Source organism: Puma concolor, chromosome C2, assembly GCF_028749965.1.
Source record: "Puma concolor isolate L17-30 chromosome C2, mPumCon1.1.hap2, whole genome shotgun sequence".
Taxonomy (NCBI): Eukaryota; Metazoa; Chordata; class Mammalia; order Carnivora; family Felidae; genus Puma; species Puma concolor.
The window spans coordinates 21207277-21230160 of NC_141675.1; the positions used below are offsets into that span (position 1 = coordinate 21207277).

At 38.3% G+C, this 22884-nt stretch overlaps 2 long non-coding RNA genes across 2 annotated transcripts in view; both read right to left on the reverse strand.

The window, feature by feature from the left end:
* Positions 1–22884, reverse strand: part of LOC147577130 (uncharacterized) — a 189580-nt gene that overhangs the window by 144826 nt on the left and 21870 nt on the right. The gene's annotated exons all lie outside the window — the stretch shown is intronic.
* Positions 10457–11240, reverse strand: LOC147577131 (uncharacterized). Its single transcript, XR_015255754.1, has 2 exons — positions 11113–11240; positions 10457–10521 (listed from the first exon to the last, which is right to left on the reverse strand). It is a non-coding gene; the product is annotated as an uncharacterized LOC147577131 (long non-coding RNA).

A 22884-nucleotide genomic window follows, 5' to 3' on the forward strand; every position in this document is an offset into this window, starting at 1 on the left:
CAGGCACCCCTGACTCTTTGTTTTTGAGGTGTTTTAGTTTTCCATTTTGTGTTGTCTTTGTCTGGTTTTGGAATAATGGTAATACTAATTTAATACTATGCATAGAGAAATGTTTCCTCCATTTCTATTTTCCAAAAAAATTTTGTTTAGAGTTGATACTAATTCTTTTTTAAATATATAGTTTATTTATTTATTTTAAGAGAGAGAGATAACAAGTGGGGAAAGGGGAGAGAAAGAGAGAGAAAGAAAATCCCAAGCAGGCTCCATGCTGTCAGTATGGAGCCTGACATAGCACTCATGGAGCCTGCTTGGGACTTGATCCCACAAATTGTGAGTCATGACCTGAGCCAAGATCAAGAGTTGTACACTTAACTGACTGAGCCACCCAGGCGCCCCTAGAATTGATGCTAATTCTTTAAAAGGTTGGTAGAATTCTCCAGTGAAACCATCTGGGCTTGGAGATTTTTCTTTTGGAGTTTTTAAATGATGAATTCAATTTCGTTAATAGTTATAGGCCTATTCAGATTATCTATTTCATACTGGGTGTGTTTGCTAGTGGTATTTTTCAAGGAAGTGATCCATTTTGTCTCAGTTATTAACTCTGCCAATGTAGAGTTGTCTGTAGTATTCCATCATCATCACCATCATCAAAATCATCATCACCATCATCATTTGATGTCCATAGTGTCTCCAGTTATATCTTATTTTTAGTTTTGATAATGCATGTCTTTTTTTTTTTTGGTCATTATTACTAGAAGTTTGCAATTTTATTTATGTTTTAAAAGAACCAACTAGTTGTATCATTTTCTCTAGTGTTTTGCTAGAAAAAAATCCACTTATTTCTACTTTATTATTTCCTTATTTCTGCTTGTTTTGAGTTTATTTTGCTTTTTTTTTTGCTAGGTTTTTGAAGTGGGAGCTTAGACTTTGGGTTTGAGACTTTCCCCTTATATAATGTATATATTTAGTACTATAAATTTTCCTCTTAGCACTGCTTTGCTACATCCCACAGATTTTGATAGGTTTTGTTTTCATTTGTATCAAGTTCAATGTAACTTAACATTTTTTTTCTTGGGTCTTGCTCTTTGGCCATGTGTCATTTGGAACTTTCTTGGGGCATCTGGGTGGCTAAGTGGGTTAAGCATCCAACTCTTGATTCTGACTCAAATCATGATCTCAAGGTCTGTGGGATCGAGCCCCACATCCCTGCTTGGGATTCTCTCTCTACCTCTCTTTCAATAAATATTTTTTTTAAAAGAAGTGTGTTTCTTAGTTTCCTAGTGTTTAGAAATTCTGTTATATTTCTGTTATCGTTTCTATCTTAATTCTATTTTTCTCTAAAAACATATTGTAAATTATTTCAATTTAAAAATTTTAAGGATTGTTTTATGGACAAGGATATGGTCTTAGTATACATTTTCCATGGGAACTTTAAAAGAATGCATATTCTGCTCTTTTTAGGTAGAGTTTTCTTTAACTGTCCATTCGATTCTGTTGATCGATGATATTGTTGAATCATATATACTTTCTGATTTTTTTTCTCTTGTTGTTCTATCGATTGTTTAGATAGGGCATTGAAGTCTCTATAATTGTGAATTATTCTCCTTTTAACTCTCAGTTCTTGTTTCACATACTTGGTAGCTCTCTTGTATATGTACAGTCTTGGTGGATTAACCCTTTGCCATGGATAATTCATTCTCTGTCTCTGGTACTGTTCTTTGCTCTGAAATCCACCTTATCTAATATTACTATAGTTACTGCTGCTTTCTATTAATTTTTGCATTACATACCTTTCTTTATCCTTTTACATTTTACCTGCCTACATCAATGTAAGTTTCTTGTACCACATTTTTAACCCACTCTACCACTGTTATAATTTGTATATTTAGACCTTTTATATTTAATGTAAGTATTCACACGTTAGGTCTTCATTCTATCAATGTGTTTTTTGTTTTCTGTTTGTTCTTTTGTTTTTCCATTTTCCTGTTTTCTACAGATTATTTGTAATCATGTTTAGAATAAAATTTTCTTAATTTTTTAAAATGTTTATTTATTTTTGAGAGAGAGAGAGACAGAGACAAAGACAGATTGCAAGCAGGGGAGGGGCAGAGAGAGAGGGAGACACAGAATCTGGAGCAGGCTTCAGGTTCCAAGCTGCCAACACAGAGGCTGTCGTGGGGCTCAAACCCATGAATTGTGACATCATGACCTGAGAGCTGAAGTTGGATGCTTAACCGAACTACCCAGGAGGCCCTTGAATAACATTTTGATTTGTCTATCTACTTTTTGTTGTGGTTGTTGTTGTTGTTGTTGTTTTTTAAACATAATATATTGTCAAATTAGTTACCATACAACACCCAGTGCTCATCCCAACAGGTGCCCTCCTCAATACCCATCACCCACCCTCCCCTCCTTCCCACCCCCCATCAACCTTCAGTTATTATCAGGATTTAAGAGTCTCTTATGGTTGGCCTCCTTCCCTCTCTGTAACTCCCCCCTGCCTTGTCCTCTCCCTTGGTCTTCTGTTGAGTTTCTCAGGATCCACATATAAGTGAAAACATATGGTATCTGTCTTTCTCTGTCTGACTTATTTCACCTAGCATAACACTCTCCAGTTCCATCCATATTGCTACAAATGGCCAGATTTCATTCTTTCTCATTGTCACGTAGTACTCCATTTTGTATATAAACCACAATTTCTTTATCCATTCATCAGTTGATGGACATTTAGGCTCTTTCCATAATTTGGCTATTGTTGAGAGTGCTGCTATAAACATTGGGGTACAAGTGCCCCTATGAATCAGCACTCCTATATCCCTTGGGTAAATTCCTAGCAGTGCTATTGCTGGGTCATAGGGTAGATCTATTTTTAATTTTTTGAGGAACCTCCACACTGTTTTCCAGAGCAGCTGAACCAGTTTGCATTCCCACCAACGGTGCAAGAGGGTTCTGGTTTCTCCACGTCCTCTCCAGCATCTATAGTCCCCTGAGTTGTTCATTTTAGCCACTCCGACTGGCATGAGGTGGTATCTGAGTATGGTTTTGATTTGTATTTCCCTGATGAGGAACGACGTTGAGCATCTTTTCATGTGCCTGTTGGCCATCCAGATGTCTTCTTTAGAGAAGTGTCTATTCATGTTTTCTTCCCATTTCTTCACTGGATTATTTATTTTTCAGGTGTAGAGTTTGGTGAGTTCTTTATAGATTTTGGATATGAGCCCTTTGTCCGATATGTCATTTGCAAATATCATTTCCCATTCCGTTGGTTGACTTTTAGTTTTGTTCATTGTTTCCTTTGCAGTGCAGAAGCTTTTTATCTTCATGAGGTCCCAATACTTCATTTTGCTTTTAATTCCCTTGCCTTTGGACATGTGTCAAGTAAGAAATTGCTGCCGCTGAGGTCAGAGGGGTTTTTTTCCTGCTTTCTCCTCTAGGGTTTTGATGGTTTCCTGTCTCACATTCAGGTCCTTTATCCATTTTGAGTTTATCTTTGTGAATGGTGTAAGAAAGTGGTCTAGTTTCATTCTTCTGTTAAAGTTTCTGTTAAAGTTTTGTTAAAGAGACTTTTTTCCATTGGATATTCTTTCCAGCTTTGTCAATAATTAGTTGGCCATACATTTGTGGGTCCAATTCTGGAGTCTCTATTCTATTCCATTGGTCTATATGTCTGTTTTTGTGCCAATACCATGCTGTCTTGATGATTACAGTTTTGTAGTAGAGGCTAAAGTCTGGGATTGTGATGCCTCCTGCTTTGGTCTTCTTCTTCAATATTACTTTGGCTATTTGGGGTCTTTTGTGGTTCCACACAAATTTTAGGATTGCTTGTTCTAGCCTCGAGAAGAATTCTGGTGCAATTTTGATTCGGATTGCATTGAATGTGTAGATTGCTTTGGGTAGTATTGACATTTTAACAATATTCTTCCAATCCATGGGCATGGAGTGTTTTTCCATTTCTTTATATCTTCTTCAATTTCCTTCATAAGCTTTCTATAGTTTTCAGCATACAGATCTTGTACATCTTTGGTTAGGTTTATTCCTAGGTATTTTATGAATCTTGGTGCAATTATGAATGGGATCAGTTTGTTTATTTGTCTTTCTGTTGCTTCATTATCAGTGTATAAGAATGCAACTGATTTCTGTACATTAATTTTGTATCCTGCGACTTTGCTGAATTCATGTATCAGTTCTAGCAGACTTTTGGTGGAGTCTGTCGAGTTTTCCATGTATAGTATCATGTCATCTGCAAAAAGTGAAAGCTGGACTTCATCTTTGCCAATTTTGATGCCTTTGATTTCCTTTTGTTGTCTGATTGCTGATGCTAGCACTTCCAACACTATGTTAAACAACAGCGGTGAGAGTGGACATCCCTGTTTTGATCGTGATCTCAGGGGGAAAGCTCAGTTTTTGAGCTTGATGGTCAAGCATTTTTGAGGATGATATTAGCTGTGGGCTTTACATAAATGGCTTTTATGATGTTTAAGTATGTTCCTTCTATCCCAACTTTCTTGAGGGTTTTTATGAAGAAAAGATGTTGAATTTTGTCAAATGCTTTTTCTGCATTGATTGACAGGATCAATCAGGATTGACAATGTCAATCCTTTCCTTTTCTTTTACTAATGTGATGTATCACATCGATTGATTTGTGAATATTGAACCAGCTCTGCAGCCCAGGAATGAATCCCACTTGATCATGGTGTATAATTTTTTTTTAATTTTTTTTTCAACGTGTTTATTTATTTTTGGGACAGAGAGAGACAGAGCATGAACAGGGGAGGGGCAGAGAGAGAGGGAGACACAGAATCGGAAACAGGCTCCAGGCTCCGAGCCATCAGCCCAGAGCCTGACGCGGGGTTCGAACTCACGGACCGCGAGATCGGCACCTGGCTGAAGTCGGACGCTTAACCGACTGCGCCACCCAGGCGCCCCGGTGTATAATTCTTTTTATATGCTGTTGAATTTGATTTGCTAGTATCTTGTTGAGAATTTTTGCATCCATATTTATCAGGGATATTGGCCTGTACTTCTTTTCTTTTTTTGCTGGGTCTCTGTCTGGTTTGGGAGCCAAAGTAATGCTGGTTACATAAAACGAGTCTGGAAGCTTTCCTTCCTTTTCTATTTTTTGGAACAGCTTGAGAAGGATAGGTATTATCTCTGCTTCAAATTCTGGGGAGTCTGGTAGAATTCCCCAGGGAAGCTATCTGGTCCTGGACTCTTATTTGTTGGGAGATTTTTGATAACTGGTTGAATTTCTTTGCTGGTTATGGGTCTGTTCAACTTTTCTATTTCTTCCTGTTTGAGTTTTGGAAGTGTGTGGGTGCTTAGGAATTTGTCCATTTCTTCCAGGTTGTCCAGTTTGTTGGCATATAATTTTTCATAGTATTCCCTGATAATTGCTTGTATTTCTGAGGGATTGGTTGTAATAACTCCATTTTCATTCATAATGTTATCTATCTGGGTCCTCTCCCTTTTCTTTTTGAGAAGCCTGGCTAGAGGTTTGTCAATTTTGTTTATTTTTTTCAAAAAACCAACTCTTGGTTTCATTGATCTGCTCCTCAGTTTTGTAAGATTATATTGTTTATTTCTTCTCTGATCTTTATTATTTCTCTTCTTCTGCTGGGTTTGGGGTGTCTTTGCTGTTCTGCTTCTATTTCCTTTAGGTTGGCTGTTAGATTTTGTATTTGGGATTTTTCTTGTTTCTTAAGATAGGCCTGGATTGCAATGTATTTTCCTCTCAGGACTGCCTTCGCTGCATCCCAAAGCGTTTGGATTGTTGTATTTTCATTTCCGTTTGTTTCCATATATTGTTTAATTTCTTCTCTAATTGCCTGGTTGACCCATTCATTCTTTAGTAGGGTGTTCTTTAACCTCCATGCTTTTGGAGGTTTTCCAGACTTTTTCCTGTGGTTGATTTCAAGCTTCATAGCATTGTGGTCCAAAAGTATGCATGGTATGATCTCAATTCTTTAATACTTATGAAGGCCTGTTTTGTGACCCAGTATATGATCTATCTTGGAGAATGTTCCATGTGCACTCAAGAAGAAAGTATATTCTGTTGCTCTGGGATGCAGAGTTCTAAATATATCTGTCAAGTCCATCTGATCCAATGTATCATTCAGGGACCTTATTTCTTTATTGATCCTGTGTCTAGATGATCTATCCATTTCTGTAAGTGGGGTGTTAAAGTCCCCTGCAATTACCACATTCTTATCAATAAGGTTGCTTATGTTTGTGAGTAATTATTTCATAAATTTGGGGCTCCTGTATTCTGCACATAGACATTTATAATGGTTAGCTCTTCCTGATGGATAGTCCCTGTAATTATGATACAATGCCTTTCTTCATCTCTTGTTACAGCCTTTAATTTAAAGTCTAGTTTGTCTGATATAAGTATGGCTACTCCAGCTTTCTTTTGACTTCCATTAGCATGATAGATAGTTCTCCATCCTGTCACTTTAAATCTGAAGGTGTCCTCAGGTCTAATATGAGTCTCTTGTAGACAGCAAATAGATGGGTCTTGTTTTTTTTATCCATTCTGATACCCTATGTCCTTTGGTTGGAGCATTTAGTCCATTTACATTCAGTGTTATTATTGAAAGATACGTGTTTAGAGTCATTGTCATGTCTGTAGGTTTCATGCGTGTAGTGCTGTGTCTGGTACTTTGTGGTCCTTGCAACATTTCATTCACAGAATCCCCCTTAGGATCTCCTGTAGGGCTGGTTTAGTGGTGATGAATTCCTTCAGTTTTTGTTTGTTTGGGAAGACCTTTATCTCTCCTTCTATTCTGACTGCTGGGTAAAGGATTCTCGACTGCATATTTTTTCTGTTGATCACATTGAAGATTTCCTGCCATTGCTTTCTGGCCTGCCAAGTTTCAGTAGCTAGGTCTGCCACTAGTCTTATGGGTCTCCCTTTGTAGGTTAGACCTATTTATCCCTAGATGCTTTCAGAATTTTCTCTTTATCCTTGTATTTTGCCAGTTTCACTATGATATGTCATGCAGAAGATCAATTCAAGTTACGTCTGAAGGGACTTCTCTGTGCCTCTTGGATTTCAATGACTTTTTCCTTCCCCAGTTCAGGGAAGTTCTCAGCTATAATTTCTTCAAGTACCCCTTCAGTCCCTTTCTCTTCTTCTGAAATTCCTATGATACGGATATTGTTCTATTTGATTGCATCACTTAGTTCTCTATTTCTTCCCTCATACTCCTGTATATTTTTATCTCTCTTTTCCTCAGCTTCCTCTTTTTCCATAATTTTATCTTCTAATTCACCTATTCTCTCCTCTGTCTCTTCAATCCGAGCTGTGGTCGCCTCCATTCTATTTTGCACCTCATTTATAGCATTTTTTAGCTCCTCCTGTTTCTTAGTGCCTTGATCTCTGTAGCAATAGATTCTCTCCTGTCCTCTATACTTTTTTTCAAACCCAGTAATTAATTTTATGACTATTATTCTATATTCTTGTTCCATTATATTGCTTAAATCATTTTTGATCAATTCGTTACCTGTCGCTACTTCCTAGAGTTTCTTTTGAGGAGAAGTCTTCCGTTTCGTCATTTTGGATAGTCCCTGGGGTGGCTCCCAACTGCAGGGCACTTCCCCTGTACTGTCCAAATAACTTGTGTTGGTGGGCGGGGCCACAGCCAGACCCGATGTCTGCCCCCAGCCCACTGCTGGGGCCACAGTCAGACTGGTTTGTACCTTATCTTCCCCTCTCCCAGGGGCAGGACTCACTGTAGTGGTATGGCCCCTGTCTGGACTATTTGCACACTGCCATGCTTGTGGTGCTGCTTGGATGGGATCTGGTGTATTAGCCTGGGTGGATCTGCAAGGTGCACAGGGGCGGGAGGGGCAGGCTCAGCTCGTTTTGCCATCAGTGGTCTCCTGCGGGAGGTGCCCTGCAGCACCGGGAGGGAGGCCGACCAGTTGGAGGGATGGATCTACAGGAGCACAGCGTTGGGCATTTGCCCAGTGCAAGCAAGTTCCCTGATGGGAACTGGTTCCCTTTGGGATTTCAGCTGGGGGATGGTGAGGGAGATGGCGCTGGCGAGCGCCTTTGTTCCCCAACGACCTGACCTCTGTCTTCCAGGGCTGAACAACTCTCCCTCCCGGTGTCCTCTTGCCCTCCCAGCTCTCTGAGAGCAGAGCTGTTCACTTTTAACACTCCAGGTGTTAAGTCTGTTGGCTGTCAGAACTCACCATGTCCAGCCTCTGCTTTTGCAAGCCAGACTCGGGGGCTCTGCCTTGCTGGGTGGGCTGGCTGCCCCTCCACCGCCCTGGCTCCCTCCCGCCAGTCCGTGTAGCGCATACTGCCTCTCCGCCCTTCCTACCCTCTTCCACGGACCTCTCGTCTACGCTTGGCTCTGGAGAGTCTGTTCTGCTAGTCTTCTGGAAGTATTCTGGGTTATTTAGGCAGGTGTGGGTGGAATCTAAGTGATCAGCAGGATGAGGTGAGCCCAGCGTCTTCGTAAGCTGCCATCTTCTGAGAAGTGTCTATATACTTTTTGAAAGTATCTCTTTCAAGTAAAGTTTTTTAGTGGTTGTTCTGGGCATCACATTATAGATACATAATTTATTACAGTCTATGGGTATTGTCATTCCACCATCTGTATGAAGAATAGAAACTTTACCTCCCTTTATGTTCTCTTACCTTCCCTATTTACAATATACTTTCCTTAAATATTTCTTCCATATACATTTAGAATCACTACGTGCAAGGATACTTTTATTATTTTTTACTTTAAAGGAGAACATCATTAGAAAATAGGAGAAAGAAAAACTGTTGCATTACCAACATTTTTGCTTAGTGTATACTTTATCTTTTTTTATGTTCCAAGCAAGTTTCCTTATTTTTTTTTAAACTCTGTTTAGGAAATTCTTCTAGCCATTCTTCACTTGTTCTTGGCCAAAAGGCCAAGAAGCAATCTTCTAGCCATTCTTTTAAGATAGACCTGCCAACAATAAATTCTCTTCGTTTTCCTTTGTCTCAAATGTTATGATTTCCTTTTCATTATTGAAGAGTAATTTCTCTGGATGTGGGATTGTATTAATAGTTTCCTTATTCAAGTACTTGAAAAATCTCGTGCTGCTTCCTTCTGGCCTTCATGATTTCTGACAAAAAGCTACTCTTATTCAAATAATTTTTTGCATCTAGGTAAGGTGTTTTTTATCTTGCTGCTTTCAAGAATTTTTTGTTTTTAGTTCTCCTAAGTTTGACTATGATTTATTTGTGTGTGGAATTCTTTGGGTTGATACTGTTTGGAGTTTACTAAGATTCCTGAATCTGTAGTTTCATACCTTTTACCAAACTTAGGAAGTCATCATTTATTTCTCCAAGTACTTTTTCCTCTTTCTCTTCTACTTGCTAAACTTTAATGACATGAATGTTAGACTTTTGTTATAGCCTCACAGTGCCCTGATTGTTCATTTTTGGTTTTTACCTTATTTTGTCTTTGTTGTTCAGGTTGGTTTTTTTTCTGTTGTTATAATTCTTCTTTCTTTCTGTTCCTCCATTTAGTCATCCATTGCTATTTTTATCTTGGTTCTTGTATTTTTCAGTCTTAAAATTTCCGTTTGGTTCTTCTTTATATTTTCCCTTTCTTTGCTGAAGCTTTCTATTTATTTGTTGCAAGTGTTTGAAAATTATCAACTAAGAATTTTTACAATGACTACATTAAAATTTTGGCACTAATTTTAACATGTCTGTTATCTTGCTATTGGCATCTATTACCTGTCATTTTCTCAATCAGTTTGAGATATTCTTAGTTCTTGGTATGATGAAGTATTTTTTGTTTGTTTATTAAAAGCTGGACATTTTGAATGTTAAGCTTCAATTTTAGCCTGTTTCCTCTGACACAGTATAGAAGGGGTTGGAAGGAATGTGCCACCTTGTCACTGCCAGATGAGAATTCATGTTAAGTTTCCCAACTCAACTTCCATTCACACTCTGGTAGACAAGAGGTTTAGTCATTACTGAATGGGTGTTCATGTCTCCTACTAAGTCTCCATTAACACCTTTCTGGTTGGGAAAAGTAGGAGCGTCTTGTTATTCTTCCCTATGAGGCCTCTACTGACATCATGGAAAAAAATTGGTTATCACTGGTGGTGAATATCCTGATTCTCCATTAGATCTCTACAGACACCACCCAAGCTGGGGCTGTAAGTTGTGCTTTACTATTGCCAGATATATTTGGAAATCCAAGTTTTTCTACATGGTCTTTAACTCCACAAGGGGAGGTTATCACCTAGTGGTGATGAAATTCTTGGCTTTTTAGTTTTGCCTCTCTGAAATCATTCTGGCAAAGGTGGAAGTGTAGACTACCCACTCAGTCTTATCTTAAGTGGTTGGGGGTGAGGGTCACAATCTTTTTCTGTGGTATTTGGATTAGGTAGAGAGGTATTGTCTAAAGTTTCTGTCTTCCCACATTGTCCTTTTTCTGGTTCTTTGGATAGTAAAATCCAACTTTTATTGGGGATATTTTATTCATTGGCTTTTCTGGGTTGTCATCTTCTTTAGTTCCAAGTCTGGAATATGTTAAGCAAAAAGAAAACTCAGAAAACACAATATCTTATCCATCTTTGTGCCTCAAGACCCCTAACCAATCCACTTTCTTCTACCTTAGTTTCTCATATATATAATATCCAAGATCTTTAGTTGTACCTAGTGGGAGGAATAAAGAAAAGTATATTTATTGCATCTTTTCAAATTTTGTTACTCTTCCCCATGCAGCCCAGCAAGGAGAGAAGTACCTTGAGGCTATATGTCTTGGCCTCGACTCTGCTGACGGTCAAGTGTGGGTACTTCCACATGAAGACTCAAGGGCAGATGTGAAATTTAAGGCATCTCCAGTTTCTTCCTAGCTTCTATCTTACGCACTTTGCCACCTTCTAAAATGAGATGCTCAAGAAACTTGATTAGAGGGGCACAGAGAAATACAGGTATATAAGGTCTGTTTCTTGACAACGTGCATCAGTTGGAGGGAGTTATTTAGTTTTTTCTCCTGCAGGACTTCTAATTATCATGAGGAACCACAAATTACCATAAATCATTTGAGATACAAGGTCAGCCAGCCCATCCACCTGCACTGTGGGAGGCCTGATTTTATTAGTACTAACCATGCTTGATAGATGGATGTCAAGGCTGTCTTGAATTCCTTTCACAGAAGAATCTGCGTAACATTACTTAGCATGTTACTCATTTATTCTGGCTGAGTTGTCACTGGATTTGACTTTCAGTGAAGCCAGCTAATAGAGACAATAGTAAAAAAGTAAAAACCAAAACCCAAGCAACAACAACAAAACCCCCAAAAAAACAAACAAGAAGGCAGCATAGAGTCTGTCATTCAAAGGGGACTTGAGGGGAAAAAATAGTCCCCTATTTATTTTCCTAAAGGTGGGAAAGGAATGAATAGAACATACTAGGTCACACTCATTCTACACTTCAGTATCCTCATTCATTAGCATTCTCTAATTTGCAATCATAGTGTTTACCCTCCTTACCTCTAAGGGTCTCTGCGAGGCTAAAATGAGGTATAATATCACTCCTCCAATGATAAGTGAGTACGAATCCCTAATTATTGGCAAATTTGCATAGTCAATGCCTCCTCTGTGTTCTTTTTGCTTTCTTATATTCTTCTTACAGTTCCATTCAGGATTTAAGAAGGAAGTGGAGAAGGAAATTCCAGGATCCATGAGGTATAATGAAATAGGTCTTGTGATGCCAATTGTATTTTTTCACCATAAGCCTTGCTGGCATGAGGAGCAGAAGAAGATGGGAAGATGTAATGGAAAGAAGAAAGAGGTTAAGTCAGGAACTTGCATCTACTCATGAAATATGTGTTAGTCCCTCAGTATACCCCAGGCACTAAGCCAGACAGTGGAATTAAAAGTACATGTGACCCAGTCCTCCACTGGATTCCCATATAGAGGGATAGACAATGAAACCAATAATAATCATACAATGTCAATATTGTCAAGGACAATGATTTATGCAACTGTCTTTAAATACCTTTAAATACCTAGCATTCTTAACTCTGCATATATGTTCAGGGAAGCAAATTTTCACTGAGATGATCATATTCAAGCTAAGTCTTATAAAGGATAAGGAGCTAAGAAAAGAGGGATAAGCGAACACTGGAGAAAAGTTCGCTGCAGCAACAATTTGAAGTGACAATAGAAGGGCTACAATTTACCAGCAAGGAAATTGTTAAAAAAATAATAAAGTACCAAAAAAAAAACAAAAAACAAAAAACAAAAAAACAGATACAGCAAATGCAATTTGAAAGCAAGGTAAAGTTGAATGCATTTCAGGTTAGCATAAAAAAATTTAGTCTTCAGCAGTTTCTTTTTAAGTTAGCAACATTTTATTTTGGAACAAGAATTCCCCCAACTTGCCTCTGTTCTTAAAACATCAGAAGCTTCGTGTCTGAGAAAGGAGAATAAAACCCTCTTTTTCTCTTAATTCCTTCACATATATATGCCATATGAGGCACTTGATGCCCTGGTGACTCACTCACCTATTCTCTTATTGAATTTGATAGGCCACAAGCTCTGGAATTCTCTTAAGGGTATAAAAAAAGAGGACATGGAAAGATCAAGAAGCTATTGTTGAAAGTAGATGGCATCGAAGAAGTGGCATTTATTTTTGCATTTTACATGTTTAAATCCACTAGGATCTTTGTCCAAAATCTCTAATCACAAATTCAAGGGCCACTTCTGTATACACAAGGTGTATTTATTTTGTCCACATAGCTTTTTAAAAATCTTGAAATTCATGAATAGACACTTCTCTAAAGAAGGTATCCGGAGGGCCAACAGGCACATGAAAAGATGCTCAACGTTGCTCCTCATCAGGAAATACAAATCAAAACTACACTCAGATATCACCTCACGCCATTCAGAGTGGCCAAAATGAACAAATCAGGAGACTATAGATGCTGGGGAGGATATGGAGAAACCAGAACCCTCTTGCACTGTTGGTGGGAATGCAAACTGGTGCAACCCCTCTGGAAAACAGTGTGGAGGTTCCTCAGAAAATTAAAAATAGACCTACCCTATGACCCAGCAATAGCACTGCTAGGAATTTACCCAAGGGTACAGGAGTACTGATGCATAGGGGCACCTGTACCCCAATGTTTATAGCAGCACTCTCAACAATAGCCAAATGATGGAAAGAGCCTAAATGTCCATCAACTGATGAATGGATAAAGAAATTGTGGTTTATATACACAATGGAGTACTATGTGGCAATGAGAAAGCATGAAATATGGCTCTTTGTAGCAACATGGATGGAACTGGAGAGTGCGATGCTAAGTGAAATAAGCCATACAGAGAAAGACAGATACCATATGGTTTCACTCTTATGTGGATCCTGAGAAACTTAACAGAAACCCATGGGGGAGGGGAAGGAAAAAAAAAAGAGGTTAGAGTGGAAGAGAGCCAAAGCATAAAAGACTCTTAAAAACTGAGAACAAACTGAGGGTTGATGGGGGGTGGGAGGGAGGGGAGGGTGGGTGATGGGTATTGAGGAGGGCACCTTTTGGGATGAGCACTGGGTGTTGTATGGAAACCAATTTGACAATAAACTTCATATATTGAAAAAAATAAAAATAAAAAATAAAAATCTTGAAATTTACTTATATGTATTAGTTGAATTAATTGCTTCTCTGTAAAACTCACAATACCTGGCTGTCTAGACCCAAATTGCTGCATAACAAGTGAACAGACAGTGAGGAACTACCATCTCCTGTAGATAAAGCCTGCGCTCTTCAGTTTACCATGTCTCCATTCTACTCTGTTTCCTTATACCTGGCCAGATTCACTCAATTTGTTTTTTCAATGCAGTAGACTTAGAATTTATGAATCCATATATAAATAAAGCAATTTAAAATGTTATCTCACTTGGTTTTAATGATGTGCCCTATCTTCAGTTTTCACAAATGCAAAACCAAAGACATGGATTTGGATACAGGTAGTTTATTTGGAAGGTGAGCCCAAGAAGCTATATTGGAGAGGGAGCAGGGAAGGGAAGACTGCCAAGAAAGAGAGGGTAAATTGGCAACTTTCTGCATGAAATATATGTGACTTTCTGAAACATAATTTAGAATGTCTCAGGGAGGCAAGAAAACTGGAGCATTCATCCACTACATTAATGCTTTCATTGGCTGACAGTCATACTTGGGAGATATTAACTCTCCTATATGTCCAGCTTCTACCAGGTTGCTTGAGCATAGGAGGAGTGCTTGTATTCGGGAGTCGTTGTAAGTGCTCATGAGAAGTTTCCACTACAGTTGCAGACAGCCTCAAATTGGTCCAAGTAATACGGATGAGGTAACAATAGTTCTTGCTAGATAGGGATACTCCCGAAATGGGATGTTAGTCCAGGTCCCTCAAGAGGCAGACAAGAAGATGGAAATAAGCATGCAGGAATTTTATTAGGGGAAATACCTATGAAAGAAAATGAGAAAGACTGGGAAAGCCATGAGACCTCAATGCAGGTCTGTCGTTAAATGAGGGAGACAGGACTCAGAGATAAGGCAGAAGTGACTCATATGGCCAAGGGGCTTAAGAAAAGGTTTGACAAAGCCATGGTGAAGTATGTGAGTCAAAGTCTGTCCTTAGAGGCATTTCAAGTCTTCCAGGAATAGGCTTGCCTTAGCATCCCTGCCATCTTGCCACTGGCTGGGTGTCATCCTAAGAGGTATGTCCTCTGCTCAAATATGATGATTCTGGAGCATGGCTGCTGATTAACTGCCATCCTTGTAGTCAAAGGTCTTCTAAGTGCAAAGTGGTGGCCACCGCAAATAGAAATAGATATATAGCATGGCATACAACATCCAATAATGTGCAATCGTCAGGCCATGCTGGCCTGTGTATCTCCTTCAATTCTTGTTCAGTGACTCCTTGGCAACATGAAATTGGCCATGATGGGAATCTTTGCAACACAGACACTGACAAATGCTGCAAATCATGACTTTTTCTCCACTCCAGAGACTGTTGTTGAACATGTACCAGTGCCCCACGAAAAACATCTCTACTAAATGTGTCACAATGTAATAGAATAAAACCCTCTGAATATTCTTCCATTTTCAACCTTACTGAGATTGCACTTCTTTAGAATGATTCCATATTGTTTCCTCTGAAATAATGTCACTCACTTATTTTTACCACCCAAAGAGACTTCGTTCCTTTATCTGTCACACAAGAATGTCATACAAGTGCTCTTTCAAAAAAGAAACACATGGTATTTTTATATCAGTGTTTTATTGTCTCTCTAGTCTGAAGACTCAAGAAAAAAATTACATTGAAAAGCAAAATTGGGGCCCAGGTAGCTTAGTCAGTTAAGCTCTTACTCTCAATTTCGGCTCAGGTCATGATCTCACAGTTGTGAGACTGAGCCCGCATCCAGTTCTGTGCTGAGCATGGAGTCTGCTTAGGATTCTCTCTCTCTCCCTCTCTCTCTCTCTGCCTCTCCCCTCCTGATGCTCAGTCTCTCTCTCTCTCTCTCTCTCTCTCAAAATCAATAAATCATCATTAAAAAAAGAAAAACAAAATTGTATTGTTATTACAATATTATATGTGGCATTAAAAATAAGAACACCTTTTTTTGGTGAACATACCATCTCTAGATGCAATAATAAAGTTTAACCATCAATGAATGAAATAAGGTACACTCAACCTAGCAAAAGGGTGAGAGTCAATTCAGACGCCTGAATTCTAATATCATGGTTACTCGCTCTTGAATTTCAGGGCACTGAATCGGTCTCCCTTCTATAGCCTAATTCAACAAATGAATAGGTAGTATTGCCCCCTACTTACTGCAGAGAGAGACATATATATCGTAGAATAACACCATTAAAGCAATTTAGGTTTCTGAGAAGAAAGGTCCTTTATAAATAGGAAGCATTATTATTCATATTCAGGAATCTTAACAACTCCCACAGCTTCCCTTATGATTATCTGCCATTTCCAATAAGTAACACTTCAACATTTGATGTTATCATGCAATCATAATAAAAGAATATTAAACTAGAAAAAAAAGAAAACCAAACACATGGAAATGTCTATACATTGTATTGTATCATATCATGTAATTTAAAATTCATAAAGTCTACAAGACTGGTATAATTTGAGCCTATTCAAGTATATGCTGTCATTTTGGAATAAACATTGTTTCTCATAAAAATTAGACATTTTTATGAGGGTGTGACATTTTAAATAAATACCCTGCTCAAAAGAGAATAGAAAGTTAATGTTTAGATTAGGTGGTACCCACCTGTCAGAGATGCTGTGCTAAAAGTGGATATAGTCACTCTCTTGAGAGTACTGGGATTTGAATCGTGTATGAGGGGGTAAGAGCAAGGATGGTAAAAATTGATGTGCCTACTAGTGAAAATACGTGTTGGGGACAAAGTGGGATTTTGCTCAAAACCGCATTCTTGAACTGTGCCAGGGATTTCGCTTAAAAAGGTATATAAGAATTGCACATTTGCAGAAGCCTATGTTTATAATCCTAGCCAATAGGTCTATGCGGAAGATAAAAAGACCGCTCAGTCCCCCAAATGACTTCCTATCTTCTCCTCATTAGAGATTCATTATGTTGGATCTTTAAGATTCTTTTTATCTTCAAGTATTGTCTTTTCAATTAAATATATCCTTGAGTTAGAGTCATTCTTTAAGAAAGTCTCAGTAAATATTTTATTGATAAATGAGCACCTTAATTTCTAGTTAAGAATGAAAGACCAGGGCCTTTTTGGTAGCTGTCTAGAGAGAGGAATAGAGTCACAGACGACACATCTTGGGGCAAGCATATGAAAACCAAGGGAGAAAAGAGGTGTGAAATAAAGTAAATAAAATAGAGTAGGGAAATGTACAGCCTGGTCCTGTGTTTCTCAAATTATGCCATTCAAGCAGTTTTGCTGATTTCTGGGTTAATAAAGTTCCTTTATATATAATGGAGGTTCTATCTTCATAGCTATGTGTTGGCTGTTTATTTTTATACACACACATGCACACACACACACACACGCACACACACGCGCACACACAAATGTGTGTCCTTTGCAATGAGGAACATACAAAATACATTATATATGATGCCTAATTTGGTTTTGTTAACCATTCTATGTAGTATATACAATTCATTATATCTTACAGATGAGATCACAATAGCTCAGATATGTCAAGTCCTTGGCCCCATACAAGATATTTGAATGAAGAACTGTCAGACACGAATACCCTTTACTAACCATTATGCTACAACATCTTCCTCCTAGCAACTTGTTCAAGAGATGGTTTATTAAGAAAAGTTGTTCTGTGATTCAGTATGTTTGGAAAATGTTACGTATTATAAAATCTTGGATGATCAGAAATAACATTAACATATTAAAGGCTAAAGAAATATCATATTTATCTAAAATAAAACACCTTTGTGTAACCTGCCATTTTCAAAGCTGATCAATTTCTGATGGAGCTAATACTCTACAGACCGTAACTGGGTATCATGAGCTAGAGAAACATGAGTTAATCCTACATTTCCCTCCCTTCTCTTGACACATTTATAATTTTACTAAAATCCCTTCTTGGGGCACTTGGGTGGCTCAGTTGGTTAAACATGCGACTCCTGATTTCAGCTCAGGTCATGATTTCACAGCTCATAAGACCCAGCCCTACATCAGACTCTGCTCTGACAGCACAGAGCTTGCTTGGGATTCTCTCTTGCTCTTTCTCTGCCCTTCCCCCACTCAAGCACATGGGTGCACTCTCTCTCTCAAAATAAATAAACATTTTTAAAATTAAAAATAAATAAATAAGAAATAAAATCCCTTCTTGATTGTTCATGAAGCCTTTAAGTTCAGTATAGAATCCTGAATGGAATTTAGAGAGATGATTCCTTAATGCCAAGTCATTTGTGTGAAACCTGATTAACTGCTGGAATTGTAAATCACTAGTAATTTGCAGGTATGTTTCTCCTAGGGAATAAATTTGGATTTTGGCTCACCAAGTGCGTATTATTAGAGGTTTTTTTTTATTCCTAGTTCTTACTAGATAATAAGCTCCAGGAGGGCAGGGAGTAAGTTTTTCATTCATTATCATATATTGGCAGTATAATTCGTGGGTCATTAAGAGCTACTGAACAGACATTTGTTGAATAAAGATTATCAATGAGGGGCGCCTGGGGTGCCCAGTCGGTTAAGCATCCGACTTTGGCTCAGGTCATGATCTCATGGTTTGGGAGTTCGAGTCCCACATTGGGCTCTGTGCTGACAGCTCAGAGCCTGGAGCCTGCTTCAGATTTTGTGTCTCCCTCTCTTTCTGCCCCTCCCCTCCACTTGTGCTCTGTCTCTTAAAAATAAATACACATTAATAAATAATTAAAAAAATATTATCAATGATTAAACAGTAGAAAAGTGACTTAAAACTCAACATATTCTCCACACTAATGTCTGACATTAAAATCCAGGATAAGGGTTGTCCGTGGAATGAGGGTAAGAGGTGGTGACTGGAAGGGACACAAATGGGGCCTTCTGGAATTTTCACAATATTTGTTCCTGATCCTTGTGATGGTTATACGAGTGTGCTCAGTGTTTGAAAATTCATCAACCTGTGCTTCTTCCCGTGTTTACTGTATTTCAATAGTACTAGGGAAATATGCGAGATTTAAAAGTGATCTATGTTTTCATCCATTTCATCAATACCTTCTGAGTATGTCAGAGCTCATAGATACATGGAGATCAAGAATTCACTACTAACTACTGATAGACAGTTGGGTATGGTTAAAATCTCACAGTGGTAACCTTCCCTAGATGGACTTGGCCTAGGCCTCCGGACCTTTCTATGATGTTTGGGAGTTTTCAGATTGTAGTTCTGTGAATGCTGGGGCTATAGTAGAGAAGGCAAGTTACATATTTTGTGTTTGGAGTTGTACTCTGTAGTTTACTTGCATCACCTAATTCAGTCCTTCCAATAATTCTACGTTGAGTATTATTCTCTCTCTTTTATAGATGGAGAGAGATACTGAGGCCCAACGGGCTAACCTAACTGGTCCAAAGTTGTAGGGCAAGCACAAGATTTGAACTCAGATTCTCTAGTCTTGAAGACCCAGACTTTTCTAAATACCATGCTGCCATGAAACCAGTTCTCCTCTAATGAAAAGGAACTCTCTGTCTTGGATAAAACAGAACAAAAGAAAACAAATCAAAACAAAGAAAAAACCCACAATTCATCAGAAATTAGACTCCAAAACCACCACGGATCTGAGATTTCAATTTACTTTCAACTCCAATGTTCGACATATGTGAATTCCAATGATTTGCCTTTTTTTTTTTTTTTACTGTGTTAAGAATCCTTAATAAAAATATACTTCGTATGTGCTTCTCTTTTTACAAGTACTATTTCTGCACATAAGTGTAAAATATAAATGAAATATCCATAATTATCAGTTAACAAGCATGTGTTCTGCTAAATTTTTTACATATCTAATTGGCTTTATTAAAGTGTTCATGAATCAGACAGCATCCCATCCAGCAAGTGGAAAGGAGGTTCATGTTCTTTTCATTTTTTTAAACTATGTTTAACCTTCCAGATTAGACATACTCACAAAGTTGAATGATACCCTGAATCTCATTCTGTTTACAAATAACATGTGTTAGATTTAAAATTTTATATTTGTTGAGGCGCCTGGGTGGCTAAGTCAGTTAAGTGTCCAACTTCGGCTCAGGTCATGATCTCATGGTTTGCGAGTTTGAGCCCTACGTCGGGCTCTGTGCTGACAACTCAGAGCCTAGAGCCTGCTTTGGATTCTCCGTCTCTCTTCGTTCCTCCCCTACTTGCGTGCTCTTTGTCTCTCCCTTTCCCTCCCCCACCTCTCCAAAATAAACAAACATTTTAAAAAATAAATAAAATTGTATATCTGTCCACAAATTCCATCTGTGGTTTGAACGGTACAATAAGTTTGGAAGGGGAGTCAGTTGGATAAAATACAGCTTATTCACATTTGGCTCAATCAGCACATGGAACAATAAGAATAAAAGAAACAATTAAATTGCCTTTTAAAAGTATTTTGACAAGGCCTTACAAAAGCAAAAGTTTTATCAGGTAAATTCTGGAAACAACTTTATTTAGGTTGTGCATTTTCTGCTTTAGTAGGGATCAGAAATCAGAATCTTGGAGAGAGTTTTCTTCTTTTACTTTAAAATAAATTGCCATTCAGATGCTGGGTAAAATCATAAAAATTGGGAGAAATCAGTCAACTCCAAAAGGTTCATTTAGTTTCTGACAATATTTCTCACACTTGCAGTGAACTATGCAGAAAGAGACAGGTGATTAGCAAGTGTCATTAATCATGTAGGTAAAAGAGAGTGGGGGTGGGGGGGGGCTTTCATTTTCAGTGAGCAGAAACTCAGAGGCTAATGAAGGCAAAAGTCAACGGGTGATGTGTAGTTTACTTATCTCATAGAATAAAGTCTGATTTGGAAAAAAAATATTGTGATTCCAGCAGCATTCTTTTATGATTATTGAAGTCATTTATTCTCCATGGCACACGAATATATCATTTGTCGAAACATATTGGCTTTTTAAAATTTATCTTTTTCTATTTATTTTCACTGTTCAAAGAGAACATCTAGCTTTCTGATCTAAAAGCATATTCAGTGAAAACTGTGGATTATTCTGCCTTCTGAGTGACTCTTCAAAGTAATTTCCCTGCCACCAAAGATCAGAACAAAGAGTTACAGTCTTTGTGTAACAGGTGCATAACCTGTTCACGTAAAGGTAAAAGAAAACAGATACTATTCAAACAGAATTCTAGGGTGGCCTTTGACTAGGGGAGATTAGAATACAGAAGTGGAGATAGGTCAGGTAGTTCTTGAAAAATTTTGTAGGGCACTCATCAGCAGAAGAGGCTTGATCTTTCGATCAGTCAGGCTTCAGCCAGGAAATAGAGGTCATACACTAAATTGAATAGGGTTAATTTAATAGAAAGAATTATTAAATAACAACAGATTAATGGCAAAGGAATAAAGAGGATGCTAAAGAATTCCAGAATAGGGCATTTTAGAAGCAGCCACTACCTCTAGGGATAAGACAGAGTACCTAAAGAAGGAACACATTAGAAGATGTTCCCTATCCCCTACAAAGGTTGAGATTCAGACTTCGTTGTAAAAAGGTAGCTTTAGCGGCCCTAATGGCAGAGAAATTTGCTGGGATGCTGCCAGATAGGGCTGGAAGGCAGGAAAGTACCAAGTACCGTGCTGGTGAGAACCACTGAAAAGCTGCTTCTAGGGGCACCACTACAATACTCTGGGAAACTACCCTCTGGGCAACCACTGAAATTCATTTGCAGGGGAGTGTAAACGAGTGTTTTGCATGTCCGCCAAGGGCTGCAAGAGCAGGGGAAAGTACACTAGAAGAAAAGAAGTCACTTCCTCCTGTAGTGTTCCTCCAGTGCCATCAACTTACAAAGCTTAATCTTGTTCCAGCTGCAAAGAAGAAATGTTTCCAGGGTCCAGCTATAGTATCACAAAGCAGGGCAACAAAGAGCGGATTTGTTACTGAGAAGAAATACAGCGGTAAGTGGCACAACCATCAAGCATATGTCTGGGTGCACAGGCAAACAAGCACACCCTGTGGACTGCATACAAAAGTATTTCAAGATAATAAAATTATTAAGATTGGAAATTCCAGCTAGATGAGATCACATTGGCTCCAAAACTTTAATCTCATTTCTTTAGCAAACTTTCACTGAGCGAAATATATATTTAGTCCAAGTTATCTGAGCTATAAGAGTAAAAAATCCTTTCCTAAACCAACTTTAGTGTTTCCTTTTTCTACAAATGGTTCCGACATCCACTAAGTTGGACAAGGAATAAACTAGCAATAATTCTTTTTTTTTTTTTAATGTCTATTTATTTTTGAGAGACAGCATGCATGAACGGGATAGGGGCAGAGAGAGAAGGGGTCAGAGGATCCGAATCATGGAGCTCGAACCCATGAACCGTGAGATCATGGCCTGAGCTGAAGTGGGTCACTCAAACAACTGAGCCACCCAGGCGCCCCAAACTAGGAATCAAGTTTGAAAACTCGTTTCAGTCGATCACAATGTTAAGTTGTGGACCCAACAAATACTGTTAATTGGAAGGAATGCACTTTACAAACCCCTCTAGTCAATGATTCTTTTCTGTCTCCACCGAGACAGGACGCCACCATCTCTTCCCTAAACGACTCCAATAGTTGTCAGGGGATTTTTGCATCCAAATAGCATCTGACTTCTGTGCATTTTTAAAAAGGAATTTTAAAAATGTGCAATATGTCTCACAAGAGTGTATACAATGGATATACTACCAAGAATAGACATCAAAGTATCCTCCATGCATTAGACCGTTACCAACACCAGTGAAAACCTGAGTCATTTCCCAGTCTTGCCCTCTACCTCTCCCATCAACAGAGTTCCTTTTTCTGAGTGTTGTGCTAATGATTCACTCTTAATAGTTTTCTGCACATATATGCATCTTTGAATAAATTCCCTAGTTGCATTTTTTTAAACTTTACATAAATAGAATAATGGCATCATCCTCTATAACAACTGTTTTTTATTTGTTTGCTGATAAAGTAGCTGCCTATGATTGAGTTTCATTATGGTATTCTCTTTGTGACTATCCCATGCTTTCTATATCCATTTTACTGTGGAACAATTTCTAGGTGTTTTTTCTTCCTCTTGTTATGAACAGCAATGTTACAGATTCTTATACATATCTCCTGGTGTCTCTGTGGAATAGCTTCTTTTTGACAGATGCTGGACTAGAAATTGAGCAAATTTTCAATCGATAAGATATAGGACTTCCCATTGCTCTACATGCTCGCCGACACTAATTATTCCAGAATTTTTAGCTT